This window comes from Neophocaena asiaeorientalis, unplaced genomic scaffold (genome assembly GCF_003031525.2).
Source record: "Neophocaena asiaeorientalis asiaeorientalis breed wild unplaced genomic scaffold, Neophocaena_asiaeorientalis_V1.1 scaffold315, whole genome shotgun sequence".
Lineage (NCBI taxonomy): Eukaryota > Metazoa > Chordata > Mammalia > Artiodactyla > Phocoenidae > Neophocaena > Neophocaena asiaeorientalis.
In genome coordinates, this window is record NW_020172011.1 from 639805 (window position 1) to 656739 (window position 16935).

General features: G+C 36.6%; 1 pseudogene; it reads right to left on the minus strand.

Annotated features, from left to right (window-relative positions):
- Positions 1 to 12466: 12466 nt before the first annotated feature.
- Positions 12467 to 13434, minus strand: LOC112403357 (olfactory receptor 10T2-like; annotated as a pseudogene).
- Between the last annotated feature and the right edge of the window lie 3501 nt (positions 13435 to 16935).

Sequence of the window (16935 nt, forward strand, 5' to 3'; positions counted from 1 at the left end):
GGTTGCCTGCATGAACACAGTCTGAAGGTGGCTAGTGTGCCAAAGCTAATGGGGAGGGAGTTGGGGAAAATGTCTGGAATGACCTAAGAGGCAAGAGACCATTGTTTTAGGGTGCACGAGGAGAGGGGATTCAGAGCACCGCCTAAATGAGCTCCAGAGACAGACGCAAGCTGTGGCTATCAGTGTGGACACCAGAGACCAGCATGAAACACTAAGGCTGCTGCAACCACCAAGAATCCTGTGTGCAAGCACAGGTCACTAACCACATCTCCTCTCCCTGGAGCCTGTGCAGCCCACCACTGCTAGGGTCCTGTGATCCAGGGACAACTTCCCTGGGAGAACACACAGGGTGCCTCAGGTTGTTGCAGTGTCAGGCTGACCTTTGCCATTGCAAACTTGCCCTGCATTCCATATCTCCCCTCACCCCAGCCTGAGTGAGCCAGAGCCCCCTAATAAGCTGATACTTTAAACCCATCCTGTCTGGGTGGGGAACAGATGCCCTCAGGTGACCTACATGCAGAGGCAGGGCCAAATCCAGAGCTGAACCCCAGGAGCTGTGAGAACAAAGAAGGGAAAAGGAAATTTCTTCCAGCAGCCTCAGGAGCAGTGGATTAAAGCTCCACAATCAACTTGATGTACCCTGCATCTGTGGAATACCTGAATAGACAAAGGATGATACCAATATTGAGGTGGTAGACTTTGGGAGCAACTGTTGCCTTGGGGTTTGCTTTCTGCATCTAATTTGTTTCTGTTTTTTTTTTTTTTTTTGCGGTATGCAGGCCTCTCACTGCTGTGGCCTCTCCCATTGCGGAGCACAGGCTCCGGACGCACAGGCTCAGCAGCCATGGCTCACAGGCCCAGCCGCTCCGCGGCACGTGGGATCTTCCTGGACTGGGGCACAAACCCGTGTCCCCTGCATCGGCAGGCGGACTCTCAACTGCTGCGCCACCAGGGAGACCCCTGTTTCTGGTTTTATGTTTATCTTAGTTTCGTATTTAGAGCTTATTATCATTGGTAGATTTGTTTATTGATTTGGTTGCTCTCTTCCTTTAATATATTTTTCTTTTTTCCCTTTTGCTGAGTGTGTATGTGTATGCTACTCTGTCTGATTTTGACTGTAGAGATTTGCTTTTACCATTTGTCCTAGGCTTCTGTCTGCCCATTTCTTTCTTTTTTTTTTTAAGTATAATTTTTAGCACTTATTATCATTGGTGGAATTTTTTTTTTTTTTTTTTTTGCGGTATGCAGGCCTTTCACTGTTGTGGCCTCTCCCATTGTGGAGCCCAGGCTCTGGACGCGCAGGCTCAGAGACCATGGCTCACGGGCGCGGCCGCTCTGTGGCATGTGGGATCTTCCTGGACTGGGGCACAAACCCATGTCCCCTGCATCGGCAGGCGGACTCTCAACCATTGCGCCACCAGGGAAGCCCTGGTGGAATTCTTTATTGGTTAGGTTGCTAGCTTATTTCTGTCTTTCTTTTTTTAAAATTTTTGATTAATTTTTAATAATTTTATTAATTTTTAATTTTAGTAATTTTATTTTATTTATTTTCATTTTTTTCTCCCTTTTCTTCTGAACCACGTGGCAGATGGGGTCTTGGGGTTCTGTCTGGGTGTCAAGCCTGAGCCTCCTGGTTGGAAGAGCTGAGCTCAGGACATTGGACCACCACAGACCTCCCAGGTCGATGTCATATCAGATCGCAAAAGCTCTCCAAGAGATCTCTATCTCAATGCAAAGACCCAGTTCCACTCAATGACCAGCAAGCTACAGTGCTGGACACCCTATACCAAACAACTAGCAAGACAGAAACACATCACCACTGATTAGCAAAGAGGCTGCCTAAAATCATACTAAGTTCACAGACACCCCAAAACACACCACCAGACAAGATCCTGCCCACCAGAGAGACAAGATGCAGCTTCATCCACCAAAACACAGGCACCAGCTCCCTCGACGAGGAAACCGACACAACCTACTGAAATAACCTTATCACTGGGGGCAGATGCCAAAAATAATGGGAACTATGAACCTGAAACCTGCAAAAAGGAGACCCCAAACATAGTAAGTTAAGCAAAATGGGAAGACTGAGAAATACACAGCAGATGAACGAGCAAGGTAAAAATGCACCAGAACAAACAAATGACAAGGAAATAGGCAGCCTACATGAAAAAGAATTCAGAATAATGATAGTAAAGGTGATCCAAATTCTTGAATATACAATGGAGAAAATAGAAGAAACGTTTAACAAGTAGAAAAACTAAAGAGCAAACAAACAATGATGAAGAACACAATAAATGAAATTAAAAATTATCTAGAAGGAAACAATAGCAGAATAATTGAAGCAGAAGAATGGATAAGTGACTTGGAAGGTAAAATAGTGAAAATAACTATCGCACAGTAGAATAAAGAAAAAAAATGAAAAGAATTGAACACAGTCTCAGAGACCTCTGGAAAAACATTAAACTCACCAATTTGAAATATAGGGGGCCCAGAAGAAGAAGAGAAAAAGAAAGGGACAGAAAATATTTGAGGAGATTATAGTTGAAAACTTCCCTAATATGGAAAAGGAAATAGTCAATCAAGTCCAGGAGGTGCAGACAGTCCCATACAGGGTAAATCCAAGGAGAAAAACAGCAAGACATGTATTAATCAAACTATCAAAAATTAAATACAAAGAAAAAATATTAAAAGCAGCAAGGGAAAAGCAGCAAATAACATACAAGGGAATTCCCATAAGGTTAACAGCTGATCTTTTAGCAGAAACTCTGCAAGCCAGAAGGGAGTGTCAGGACATATTTAAAGTAATGAAAGAGAAAAACCTACAACCAAGATTACTCTAACCAGCAAGGATCTCATTCAGATTTGATGGAGAAATTAAAACCATTACAGAGAAGCAAAAGATTAGAAAATTCAGCACCACCAAACCAGCTTTACAGCAAATGCTAAAGGAAATTTTCTAGGCAGGAAACACAAGAGAAGGAAAAAACCTACAATAACAAACCCAAAACAATTAAGAAAATGGTAACAGGAACATACATATCAAAAATTACCTTAAGTGTAAATGGATTAAATTCTCCAACCAAAAGACATAGACTGGCTGAATGCACACAGACACAAGACCCATATATATGCTGTTTACAAGAGACCAACTTCAGACGTTGGGACACATACAGACTGAAAGTGAGGAGATGGTAAAAGATATTGCATGCAAATGGAAATCTAAAGAAAGCTGGAGTAGCAATTCTCATATCAGACAAAATAGACTTTAAAATAAAGACTACTACAAGAGAGAAAGAAGGACACTACATAATGATCAAGCAATCAATCCAAGAAGAAGATATAACAATTGTAAATATTTGTGCACCGAACATAGGAGCACCTCAACATATAAGGCAAATGCTAACAGTCATAAAATGGGAAATTGACAGTAACACAGTAATAGTAAGGGACTTTAACACCCCACTTTCACCAATGGACAGATGATCCAAAGTGAAAATGAAACACAAGCTTTAAATGACACATTAAACAAGATGGACTTAATTGATATTTATAGGAAATTTCATGCAAAAACAACAGAATACACTTTCTTCGCAAGAGCTCATGGAACATTCTCCAGGATACATCATATACTGGGTCACAAATCAAGCCTTGGTAAATTTAAGATAACTGAAATCATATCAAGTGTCTCTTCTGAGCACAACACTATGAGACTAGACATCCATTACAGGAAAAAATCTGTTAAGAACACAAAAAAATGGAGGCTAAATAATACACTACTAAATAACCAAGAGATCACTGAAGAAATCAAAGAGGAAATCAAAAAAATACCTAGAAACAAATGAAAATGAAAACATGACAACACAAACCCTGTGAGATGCAGCAAAAGCAGTTCTAAGAGGGAAGTTTATAGCAAGAAAATCCTTCCTCAAGAAACAAGAAACATCTCAAATAAACAACCTAACGTGACACCTAAAGCAATTAGAGAAAGAGGAACAAAAAACCCCCAAAGTTAGCAGAAGGAAAGAAATCATAAAGATCAGATCAGAAATAAATGAAAAAGAAATCAAGGAAACAATAGTAAAGATCAATAAAACTAAAAGCTGTTCTTTAAGAAGATAAAATTGATAAACCATTAGCCAGACTCATCAAGAAAAGAAGGGAGAATACTAAAATCAATAGAATTAGAAATGAAAAAGGAGAAGTAACAACTGACACTGCAGAAATACAAAGAATCATGAGAGATTACTACAAGCAGCTATATGCCAAAAAAATGGACAACCTGGAAGAAATGGACAAATTCTTAGAAAAGCACAACCTACGAGATTGAAGCAGGAAGAAATAGAAAATATAAACAGACTGATCACAAACACTGAAACTGAGACACTGAAGAAATCAAAGAGGAAATCAAAAAAATACCTAGAAACAAATGAAAATGAAAACATGACAACACAAACCCTGTGAGATGCAGCAAAAGCAGTTCTAAGAGGGAAGTTTATAGCAAGAAAATCCTTCCTCAAGAAACAAGAAACATCTCAAATAAACAACCTAACGTGACACCTAAAGCAATTAGAGAAAGAGGAACAAAAAACCCCCAAAGTTAGCAGAAGGAAAGAAATCATAAAGATCAGATCAGAAATAAATGAAAAAGAAATCAAGGAAACAATAGTAAAGATCAATAAAACTAAAAGCTGTTCTTTAAGAAGATAAAATTGATAAACCATTAGCCAGACTCATCAAGAAAAGAAGGGAGAATACTAAAATCAATAGAATTAGAAATGAAAAAGGAGAAGTAACAACTGACACTGCAGAAATACAAAGAATCATGAGAGATTACTACAAGCAGCTATATGCCAAAAAAATGGACAACCTGGAAGAAATGGACAAATTCTTAGAAAAGCACAACCTACGAGATTGAAGCAGGAAGAAATAGAAAATATAAACAGACTGATCACAAACACTGAAACTGAGACTGTGATTAAAAATCTTCCAACAAACAAAAGTCCAGGACCAGATGGCTTCATAGGCAAATTCTACCAAACATTTAGAGAAGAGTTAACACCTATCATTCTCAAACACTTCCAAAATATAGCAGAGGGAGGAACCCCCCAAAACTCATTCTACGAGGCCACTATCACCCTGATACCAAAACAAGACAAAGTTGTTACCAAACAAGACACCTACCGGCCAATACCACTGAAAAACATAGATACAAAAATCCTCAACAAAGTACTAGCAAACAGAATCCAACAGCACATTCAAAGGATCATACACCATGCTCAAATGGGGTTTATCCCAGGAATGCAAGGATTCTTCAATATATACAAATCAATCAATGTAATAAAACATATTAACAAATTAAAGGAGAAATAACATATGATCATCTCAATAGATGCAGAAAAAACTTTTGACAAAATTTAATACCCATTTATGATAAAAACCCTCCAGAAAGCAGGCATAGAAGGAACTTATCTCAACATAATAAAGGCCATATATGACAAACCCACAGCCAACATTGTTCTCAATCATGAAAACCTGAAAGCATTTCCTCTAACATCAGGAACAGACAAGGGTGTCCATGCTCACCATTATTATTCAACATAGTTTTGGAGGTTTTAGCCACTGCAGTCAGAGAAGAAAAAGAAATAAAAGGAATCCAAATGAGAAAAGAAGTAAAGCTGTCACTGTTTGCAGAAGATGACATGATACTATACATAGAGAATCCTAAAGATGTTACCAGAAAACTACTAGACCTAAACAATGAATTTGGTAAAGTATCAGGGTACAAAATTAATGCACAGAAATCTCTAGCATTCCTATACACTAATGATGAAAAATCTGAAGGAGAAATTAAGGAAACTCTCCCATTTACCATTGCAACAAATAGAATAAAATACCTAGGAATAAACCTACCTATGGAGACAAAAGACCTGTATGCAGAAAACTATAAGACACTGATGAAAGAAATTAAAGATGATACAAAAAGGTGGAGAGATATACTATGTTCTTGGACTGGAAGAATAAACATTGTGAAAATGACTATACTACCCAAAGTAATCTATAGATTCAATGCAATCCCTATCAAGCTACCAATGGCATTTTTCACAGAACTAGAACAAAAAATTTCAGAATTTGTAGAGAAACACAAAAGACCCCGAATCACCAAAGCAATCTTTAGAAAGAAATACAGAGGTGGAAGAATCAGGCTCCCTGACTTCAGACTATACTACAAAGGTACAGTAATCAAGATAGTATTGTACTGGCACAAAAGCAGAAATATAGATCAGTAGAACAGAATAGAAAGCCCAGAGATAAACCCATGCACATATGTTCACCTTACCTTTGATAAAGAAGGCAAGAATATAAAATGGAGAAAAGACAACCTGTGCAATAAATGATGCTGGGAAAACCAGACAGCTACATGTAAAAGAATGTAATTAGAACACTCCCTAACACCATACACAAAAATAAACTCAAAATGGATTAAAGACCTAAATATAAGGCCAGACACTATAAAACTCTTAGAGGAAAACATAGGAAGAACACTCTATGACATACATCACAGCAAGATCCCTTTTGACCCACCTCCGAGAGAAATGGAAATAAAAACAAAAATAAACCAATGGGACCTAATGAAAATTAACCCCTTTTGCACTGCAAAGGAAACCATAAAGAAGGCGAAAAGACAACCCTAAGAATGGGAGAATATCTTTGCAAACGAATCAACTGACAAACAAGTAATCTCCAAAATATACAGGCAGCTCATGCAGCTCAATATCAAAAAAACAAACAACCCAATCCAAAAATGGGCAGAAGACCTAAATAGACATTTTCTCCAAAGAAGATATACAGACTGCCAACAAACACATGAATGAATGCTCAATATCATTAGAGAAATCAATGCAAATCAAAACTACAATCATATATCATCTCACACCAGTCAGAATGGCTGTCATCAAAAAATCTACAAACAATAAATGCTGGAGAGAGTGTGGAGAAAAGGGAACACTCTTGCACTGCTGGTGGGAATGTGAACTGGTACAGCCACTATGGAGAACAGTGTGGAGGTTCCTTAAAAAGCTAAAAATAGAACTACCATATAACCCAGCAGTCCCACTACTGGGCATACACCCTGAGAATACCATAATTCAAAAAGAGCCATGTACCACAATGTTCATTGCAGCTCTATTTATAATAACCAGGACATGGAATCAACCTAAGTGTCCATCGACAGATGAATGGATAAAAAAGGTGTGACACGTGTATACAATGGAATATTACTCAGCCATATAAAGAAATGAAATTGAGTTACTTGTAATGAGGTGGATGGACCTAGAGAGTGTCATACAGAGTGAATTAATCAGAAAGAGAAAAACAAATACCGTATGCTAACACATATATATGGAATAAAAAAAAAATGGTTCTGAAGAACCTAGGGGCAGGACAGAAATAAAAAGATGCAGACGTAGAGAATGCACTTGAGGATATGGGGAATGGGAAGTGTAAGCTGGGATGAAGTGAGAGAGTGGCATGAACATATATACACTACCAAATGTAAAATGGATAGCTAGGGCTTCCCTGGTGGTGCAGTGGTTGAGAGTTCGCCTGCCGATGCAGGGGACACGGGTTCGTGCCCTGGTCCAGGAAGATCCCACATGCCGTGGAGCGGCTAGTCCCGTGAGCCGTGGCTGCTGAGCCTGAGCGTCCAGAGCCTGTGCTCTGCAATGAGAGAGGCCACAACAGTGAGAGGCCCACGTACTGCAAAAAAAAAGGAAAAAAAAAAAAAAAAATAGATAGCTAGTGGGAAGCAGCTGCATAGAGCAGGAAGATCAGCTTGGTGCTTTGTGTCGACTTCGATGTGTGGGATAAGGAGGGTGGGAGGGACACGCACCAGGGTGGAGATATGCGGATATATGTACATTTATAGCTGATTCACTTTGTTATACAGCAGCAACTAAGACAACATTGTAAATCAATTATACTCCAATAAGGATGTTAAAAAAATATATATATATTGTGGTTAAACAAAACAAAATAAAACAAAACACTTTATATAAAATTTACATTTCACCACTTAAGTGTACAGTTCAGTAGTGTTGAGTATATTCATAATGTTATAAACAGATCTCCAGAACTGTTTCATCTTGCAAATCTGAAACTCCATAAACAACAATATCCCTTTTCCTAAGTGAAATAAGCCAGTCACAAAAAGAGAAGCAAGACTCCTACCTACTGTGCTTTGAAGTGTTTTGTTACACAGCAAATATCAAATGAGAATATGCATATATTCCATATGCTAGACTCTGCCAAACAGGTTTTCAAAGTGTTTGGACCAGTTTATACTCTGGCCAGTATTGTATGCGACTTCTGGTTGCTCCACATTTGCAACATTGGGTGAGAGTCAAATATGCTCTCCTTCCTCAGTTATTCTTCCTCCACATCCTCTGGATTTTTCCTCTTGGTCAGTTAGGAAGATAAACCTCAGCCTGAAATAATATTGCAACTCATTTTCATTTGAGACATCCTGGTATGTGTGGGTAATCACACTTGCATTTTCATGATACTAATGAAATTGAACACCTTTTCATAAGTTTATCATCCAATTGGATTTCCTCCTTTTTGAGAGTTGTGTTCAATATTTTGCACCCTAAAAATGGGGGAATATCTCTTTTCCTTATTGATGAACAGAAAATTACAAACATTCTATAAATCGTTATTTAATTAGTCATGTGTATTTCAAATATCCTGGTTCTGAAAATTGCATTTCACTCTCTTAAGGTGTCATTTGATAAACAAGTATTCTTAATTTTAATTAAGTATAATTTATCAATCTTATACTTTCTGAGTAATGCTTTGGTATGCTGTTTAAATAATTTTTGCCTCCACAAGATCATAATTTTTAAAACTATTCTAAAAAGTTTATTGCTTACCCTTAAACATTTAGTTCTAATATCCACGTAGAATTGATTTTTGTATATGGTATGAGATAAAGGTAAAGATTAATTGCTTTGTCTTGTGGATACCCATTTGTCCTTGTACTATTTTTTATAAAGATCATTTTTTATACCAGATGTGGGAGGATGCACTTGAACTTCAGTGTCACTTTTGTCATGATCAGATGAATATATATGTATTGGTTTATTTCTGAATTCTTTTTTGTTGCATTGCTCAAGGTATGTATACTTGCACCAATACTGTACTCTCTTTTTCATATGAATTTCTTATATATTTTATATTGGGAACTATAATTCATCTAGGTTTGTGCTTCTTCAAGATTACTTGGCCTTTCTTGTTCTTTTGTATTTCCATACTTCATATTACTAGACACAGAGATTTTCTTTTCTGCTGAAACTCAGAAATATAATTTATTTTTATATTATTGACTTTATCAGGTGATTTAACAAATGCATTTCATTTATTAATTCTTATTTATCTTTATATTCTTATGAAATTTCTATGTCCCTAATAATATTTTATTTTTTATTAAAGCATAGTTTATATACAATATTATATTAGTTTCAGGTATGCAACATTTATATACCTTATGATTCAACATTTATATGCTTTATGAATTGATCACCACATTAGGTCTAGTAACCAACTGTCATCATACAAAATTACTATAATACTATTGACTATATTCCCTCTGCTGTGCATTACATCCTCATGACTTATTTATTTTATATTTGGAAGTTTGTACCTCTAAACCCCATTCACCTATTTTGCCCAACCCCTCACTTCATCCCTTCTAGTAACTACCAGTTTGTTCTCTCTATATATGACTGTTTCTATTTGGTTATGTTTGTTCATTTTTTAAAAAATATTCTACAAATAAGTGAAATCAGACCATATTTGTGTTCCTCTAGCTGACTTATTTCACTTACCGTAACACCCTATAGGTCCACCCATGTGGTTGCAAATAGCAAGATTTCATTCTTTTTTATGGCTGAGTAATATTCAGTTGTATATATATGCATATATATTAAGTCTTCTTTACCCATTCGTCTATCAATGGACATTTAGGTGGCTTCCATATCCCAGATATTATAAACAAAGCTGCAATGAACATAGGGGTGCATATATCCATTCAAAGTAGTGTTTTTATTTTCTTCAGTTAAATACCCAGGAGTGGAATTGATGGATCATATGGTAGTTTTATTTTTAATTTTTTGAGGAATCTCCGTACTGTTTTCCATAGGGGTTGTGTCAATTTACATTCCCACCAGTAGTGTATTAGGGCTTCTTTTCTTCTTTACACCCTCACCAACACTTGTTATTTCTTTTTTGTCTTTCTTTCTTTTCTTTTCTTTTTCTAAAATAATAGCAATGCTGACAGGCATGAAGTGGTATGTTATTTTGGTCTTAATTTGCATTTCCCTGTTGATTAGTGATGTTGAACATCTTGTCATGCACCTGTTAGCCATCTGCTTGTCTTCTTTGGAAAAATGTCTATTCAGATCCTCTGTTCACTTTTTAATGGGTTGCTTTGATTTTTGATGTTGAGTTGCATGAGTTCTTTTTTTAAATTTTAGATACTAACCCCTTTTTGGATGTATCATTTCCACATATCTTCGCCCATCATAGATGCTCTTTTCATTTTGTTGATAACTTGCTTGTTTTTTGCTGTGCAAAACTTTTTAGTTTGATGTAGTTCCATTTGTTTATAATCACTTTTGTTGCCCTTTGCTTGATGAGACATGTCCAAAAAATATTAATAGACCAATGCCAAAGAGAGTAATGCCTATAATTTCTTCTAGAAGTTTCATGGTTTCAGGTCATACATCTAAGACTTTGTTCCATTTTGAGTTTATTTTTGTGTTGAGTGTGAGAAACTAGTCATTTGATTCTTTTGCATGTAGCAGTCCAGTGTTTCTAACACTATTTATTGAAGAGGCTGTCTTTTTTCCACTACATATTCTTACCTCATTTTTCATAGATTAATTGCCCATATAAATATGTGTTCATTTTTGGGACCTCTATTATGTTCCATTGATCTATGAGTCTGTTTCTGTTCCAATGCCATAATATTTTGACTACTGTAGTTTTGTAGTATAGTTTGAAATCAGGACATGTGATACATTCTGCTTTGTTCTCCTTCCTCAAGATTGTTTTGGCTATTCAGGGTCTTTTGTGTTTCCATAAAATTTTTACAGTTCTTTGTTCTAGTTCTGTGAAAAATGCCATTGGTTCTGTGAAAAGTGCCATTGATAGGGATTGCATTAATCTGTAGATTGTGTGGGGAAGTATGGTCATTTTAACAATATTAATTCTTCCAATTCATGAGTATGGTGTAACTTTCTATCTGTGTGATCTTCAATTTCTTTCAACATTGTCTTATAGATTGCTGAGTACAGGTCTTTTACCCCTTAGTTAGATTTATTCCTGGGTATTTTATTCTTTTTGATATAATTGTAAACATGATGTTTCTGGCTGCAGGGCCTAGGAACCAGAGCTGGTGCCCCTTACAGGTGGGTGAGGCTGATCCTGGGGCTAGTGATGGCCCACTGGTGGCAGGATTTGTGTTTCAGGGTCTCTGTCTGAGGGCCCTGGGCATCCTTAAGTTGACATCAGACTCACTGGTAGGTGAGACTGGGTCCTGGGCCCTCTGGTGGTCAGGACAGGGTCCCTTAGGACCCAGCATGCTAGTGCCTGGGCCTATGTACCTTCCTGGCTAACTGATTGGCCTGTGACTTCACAGTACAGTCTTGTGGGTGACCAAGTCCTGGTGCTGATAAGCTAGAGGGAGGATTCTAAAATGACACTTGCCAGCATGAGTGTCCTCATGGTAGAATGAGCTCCCATAAATGGCTTCTGCTAGTTACTATGTCCCCAGGGTGAGCACTAGCTGCCTCCTGCCTCTCCAGGAGACTCACCAAGATCAACAGGTGGGTCTGACCCAGGGTCATTTAAAATTACTGCCTCCTCCCTGGGTCCTGGAGTCTGTGGGATTTTGTGTGTGCTCTTTAAGAGTGAAATCTCTACTTTGTATAGCCCTCTGGCTCTCCCAAAAATAAGCCCTTCTGGTTTTCAAAGCCAAACATTCTTGGGTGTCATTTTCCAGGTGCAGAGCTTCTCCATAAGAATTGCAATTATCCTCTGTTTGTGGATTGCCCACTCAGGGTTATGGGTTGTTACTATACCCCATCTCTGCCCCTCCTATCCTTCTTGTTGCGGGTCCTTATTTATATCTTTAGTTGTATAAGATCTTTTCTGCTAGCCTTCCAGTATTTCTAATCAATAGTTTGTCTGTAAATAGTTGTAATTTTGGTGTGTCTGTGGGAGGAGTTGAGCTGAGTCTCCTTAATCCACTATCTTGGCACTCCAGTCAGAAGGACTTTACAATAAAAAAAGATTAAGGTGACTTGAAGGCTTTACTTCTATTTTTTGATTAAAAATCAATTTGTTTATAGAATTGAAGTTTTATCTAAGACATTTTTCTGAATATAACCTCCCTGACATATTGACTCACTCATATAGTTTTGGGAAATAAATATCTACTGAGAACCTTTCTCAGAGCCGTCTTCACTTCTTTATTCCTCAGTGTGCAGACGAGGGGGTTAAATAGTGGGGTGATCACTGTATAGGTCACTGCCACAAGTTGGTCCTTATAAGAGGAGAAAAGGGATGTGGGCCTCAAGTACATAAAGGAAGCAAGGCCATAATGGAAAATAACCGCAGTGATGTGGGAGACACAGGTGGCAAAGGCCTTATGCTGTCCCTCCACTGAGGAGATCTTGAGGATGGTGGAAACAATGAAGACATAGGAGATGAAGATCAACACTAAGAGAACCAGCAATACCAGAATGTTGAGGAAGAAGATAACCATCTCCTTCTGGTTGGTGTCTGTGCAGCCCAGGTTTATGACAGGAGAAATGTCACAGAAAAAGTGGTTGATTCAGTTGGAGGCAGAGAAGTGTACACTAAAAACCAGGACGTTGGCAACCACAGAGATCAGGAAACCACAGAAGCCTGAGGCTAAACCAACTGCATGCAGGTGGCTCAGCTGACAATGAGTGTATAGTTGAAAGGGTTGCAGATGGCAATATAGCAATCATAGCTCATCACAGCAATTAGGAAACAGTTGGTTCAAGCCAAGCCCACAGAGAAATAGAGCTGGGAAACATACCCAGAGAAACAAATAATCAGACTTGTGGAAAGCCCTTGGTCAGAATTTTGGTACAATGACAAATGTATAGCAGATTTCAAAGCAGGAGAGGCCAAAGAGAAAGAAGTACATAGAGGTGTGCAAAGCCCAATTCAGATGAATACAGTCATGATGGTTACATTGGCCATCAGAATGGTCAGGTAGTCCAGAAGGAAAATAAAGAAGAGAAAGATTTGCAGATGTACCAGGTTTGAGAATCCTATAATGTTGGACTCAGTGATCATATTCTGGTTCTGTCTCTGCAATTGGCACTGGTATTCTGACTCAGACATCCTAACATTCAGAACAGAAAGAATTTGACAAAAATGAAATGCTCCCATGGAAACCACAAATATGTTTCTGTACAAAGCTAATAATATTGGTATGAAAAGATGAGTAACAAGTTAAGCACATTGATCATGGAATGAGGGGAAAGCAGGAAGCATGAGGAGTAGTGATGTAAGTAATATCCCAATTCAATGATATCTGAAGAAATTTATTTTTGTAAGTTGTTTTCATTCTTTGTATTCTTATTTGCACAGAAGATTCATATAAAGTTCATTAAATCAGTAAGTGATTTCAAGCTCATCTCATCCAATCCTGCCATTTTATGGAAGAAGAAACTGAAGCTTAAAAAAAGTAAACCATTTGCTTAATTGACCTGAGTTCACCTAAACTTAACAGAAGGAGTAAAATGATGAACTTAGAGAAGAAATCAATCAAATATAGACTAGAAAAAGAACATAAAATATCAATAAAACTAAAAGCTGTTTTTTTGAAAAACTAAACAAAATTGACAGTCTTAGCTAAACTAAGTAGAATGAAAGAGGAGACTGAAATAAAATAAAAAATGAGAGAAGATATTATATATGCCTCAGAATTTAAAAAGGGACATAAATGAATATTATCAACGGTTGTGCGCCTATAAATTGGATAATTTAGAAGAAACGAACAAATTTCTAGAAACATTAATCTACCAAAACTGTATCAAGAAGAAATAGAAAGCTTAAACAGACAATTAACAGATAAAGAGATTTATCAGTAATCAAAAATCTCCCAACAAAGAAAAGTCCAGGACCAGATGGTTTCATGGGTGAATTCTACCAAACATGCGAAGAGTTAATACCACTCCTTATTAAACTCTTCCAAAAAATCAAAGAAGAAAGAACACTTTCAAACTCAAATTATGAGGCTAACATCACCCTAATACCAAGGCCATATTAAGAAACAACAGAAAAACTACAGGCCAACATCCCTGATGAACATAGATGCAAAAATCCTCAACAAAATACTAGGAAATTATTGATAAATATAAGAGAATGTTAAATTTATTACATATTATTCTTTGGATGCAAGGATGGTTGAAGATATACAAATCAGTCAATGTACTATACCACATTAATGAAATAAAATAAAATGCATGATAAAATCTATAGATGTAGAAAAAGTATTTGACAAAATTCAACATCCAGTAATGATTAAAACTCTCTCCAAAGAACTTATCCTTAACACAGTGAAGTTTATACATGAAAAGCCAACAGCTAAAGCATAATTGGTAGGAGAAAATTGAAAGTTTTTCTCTAAAATTGGTTACAGTAGGGAGGGTTCCCACTCTCATCACTCCTAAACAGCACAGTACTAGAAGTCCTAGCCAGAACAATTAGACAAGAAAAAGAAATAAAAAGCATCCAAATCAGAATGAGAAAATTTAAATTATTTCTATTTGCAGATGGTACAATCATATATGTAGAAAATGCTAACAATTCAATCAGAAAAACTATTAGAACTAGTAAACAAATTTAGTAAAGTAGAAGATACAAAATCAGCATAAAAATCAGCCATTTTTCTATACACAATGAATTATCCAAAAAGGAAATTAAGAAAGCAATCTCATTCACAATAGCAACAGAAAGAATAAAATATTTAGGAATTAACTTAGCCAAAGGGGTGAAAAACTTATACACTGAAAATGATAAAATATTGAGAAAGGAAATTAGTAAAGAAACAGATTAATGGAAAAAGATTCAGTGTTCATGGGGTGAAAGAATTAATATTGTTAAAATGTCTATACTACCCAAAGTGGTCTACAAACTAAACGAAATCCCTATCCAAATCCTATAAGCGTTCTTTACAGAAATAGAAAAAAAGTCTTGAAATTAATATAGAACCACAAAGGACACTGAACAGCCAAAGCAATCTTGAAGAAGAACAGCTAAGCTTGAGGCTGCACATTTTAGGATTTCAAAATATATTACAAAGCTACAGTAATCAAAATGGTATGCCTCTGACAAAATCAAACACATAGACATCAGAACAGAATAGAGCCCAGAACTAAATCTATGCATTTATGGTCTATCTATAACGTACAGATCTATAATTTATGTTTAAATTTTTATATTAAGCAAAACATTTTCAGAAAAATAAAATCAAATATGTAGCAATAATTTAAAAAAATAGGATCAATTACACTACCTGGTGTAAAAGCTCCTTTCTGTCTGTAGAGTATTTGTACAATAGAACAAATAGACTGAAGTAACCAAAGGCAAGTCTCAATTTCTGTTTTTGTGTTTCCTGATAGAAACAACACTCCTTTGGAAAGTAACACCTCTAAACTACGAAGCTCATCATTATGAAGTCATTAGAGGTAATAATGAAAAGAATCATTTCCGTCTCCCCTTACATTGATTCCCAGACTTACATATTATTGTTATTGGAGAATAGGCACAATACATTGTTTGCTAGTTCAAAGTATACACTGCCTTGAGTAGACATGTGGGGTTCCATCATGTGTTGTCACACAGGTGGTGCTCTATCTGAGCCTTCAGTAAGCCATTTAATTTTCTATATGACACTTCATAATGAGTGATGTGTACATAGAAGGAGCCAGGTTTCCCATTATTATTTTCTAAATATAGTCTCCTTACTGACTTATGAAGTAATTTCTATTAAAAACCAAGTTTCCAAATATACATAGATCAATTTCTGAGCTCTCCTTTCTGTCTCTTTGTAATATTTAACTCTTCCTATTCCAGCAGCAAGCTCTCTTTATCACTAAGGCATATTACTATTGGGAAGAGTGAGCCTCTATATCATTTTTCCTTTTTCAAAAATGTCTTATTATTCTATGTAAACTTTAGAAATTTGTATTGTCAGGTTGCCTTCACAATTCATGCTGGGGTTTGGAATGGAATTATATTGCTTTTGGATTAGCTTGGATGAAATTGACAACTTTATATATATAGTTATTTTAGCAAAAAAATTAAGATAACAAGAAATTTAATGATAATGTTCAAATAGGTTTAAGACACTTGTTAAAAATTTAGGTTTTGGCAGAACACCCCAATAGTTCTAATTAGAATTTCTATGGATAAAAACCTGAGAAGATAAATTTGCAATTAAGCCCTCTTTTGACCTCATAAACACTAAATTTGAGAATCACTGGACAAATATACCAGTTTCCTGACTTAAAATTCAATGAAAAATTTCCACTTGGCCTCTGCAGTCTTAATTGTGATGATTTTTCCTTCAGAATCCATAACATATGTGCTCAACTTCCAGTGAAGACATGGGCTAATTATGTTTATGGCTCCTACTCCTCAGGTGCCTCAACTAAGGCTACCTTTGAGAAACTTGTGACATTATTTTCCAAAATAACCTTGACTTCTAATTAACCTCAGGACAATGTCTCCAGTGCAGTAGATCAAGCCTCAGGAGTCCAACGATCAGTATATACTTCTAATAACCACACCCCATGTTGGTCACCAGAATTTCTAAAGATAATGATTTTGGCTGGA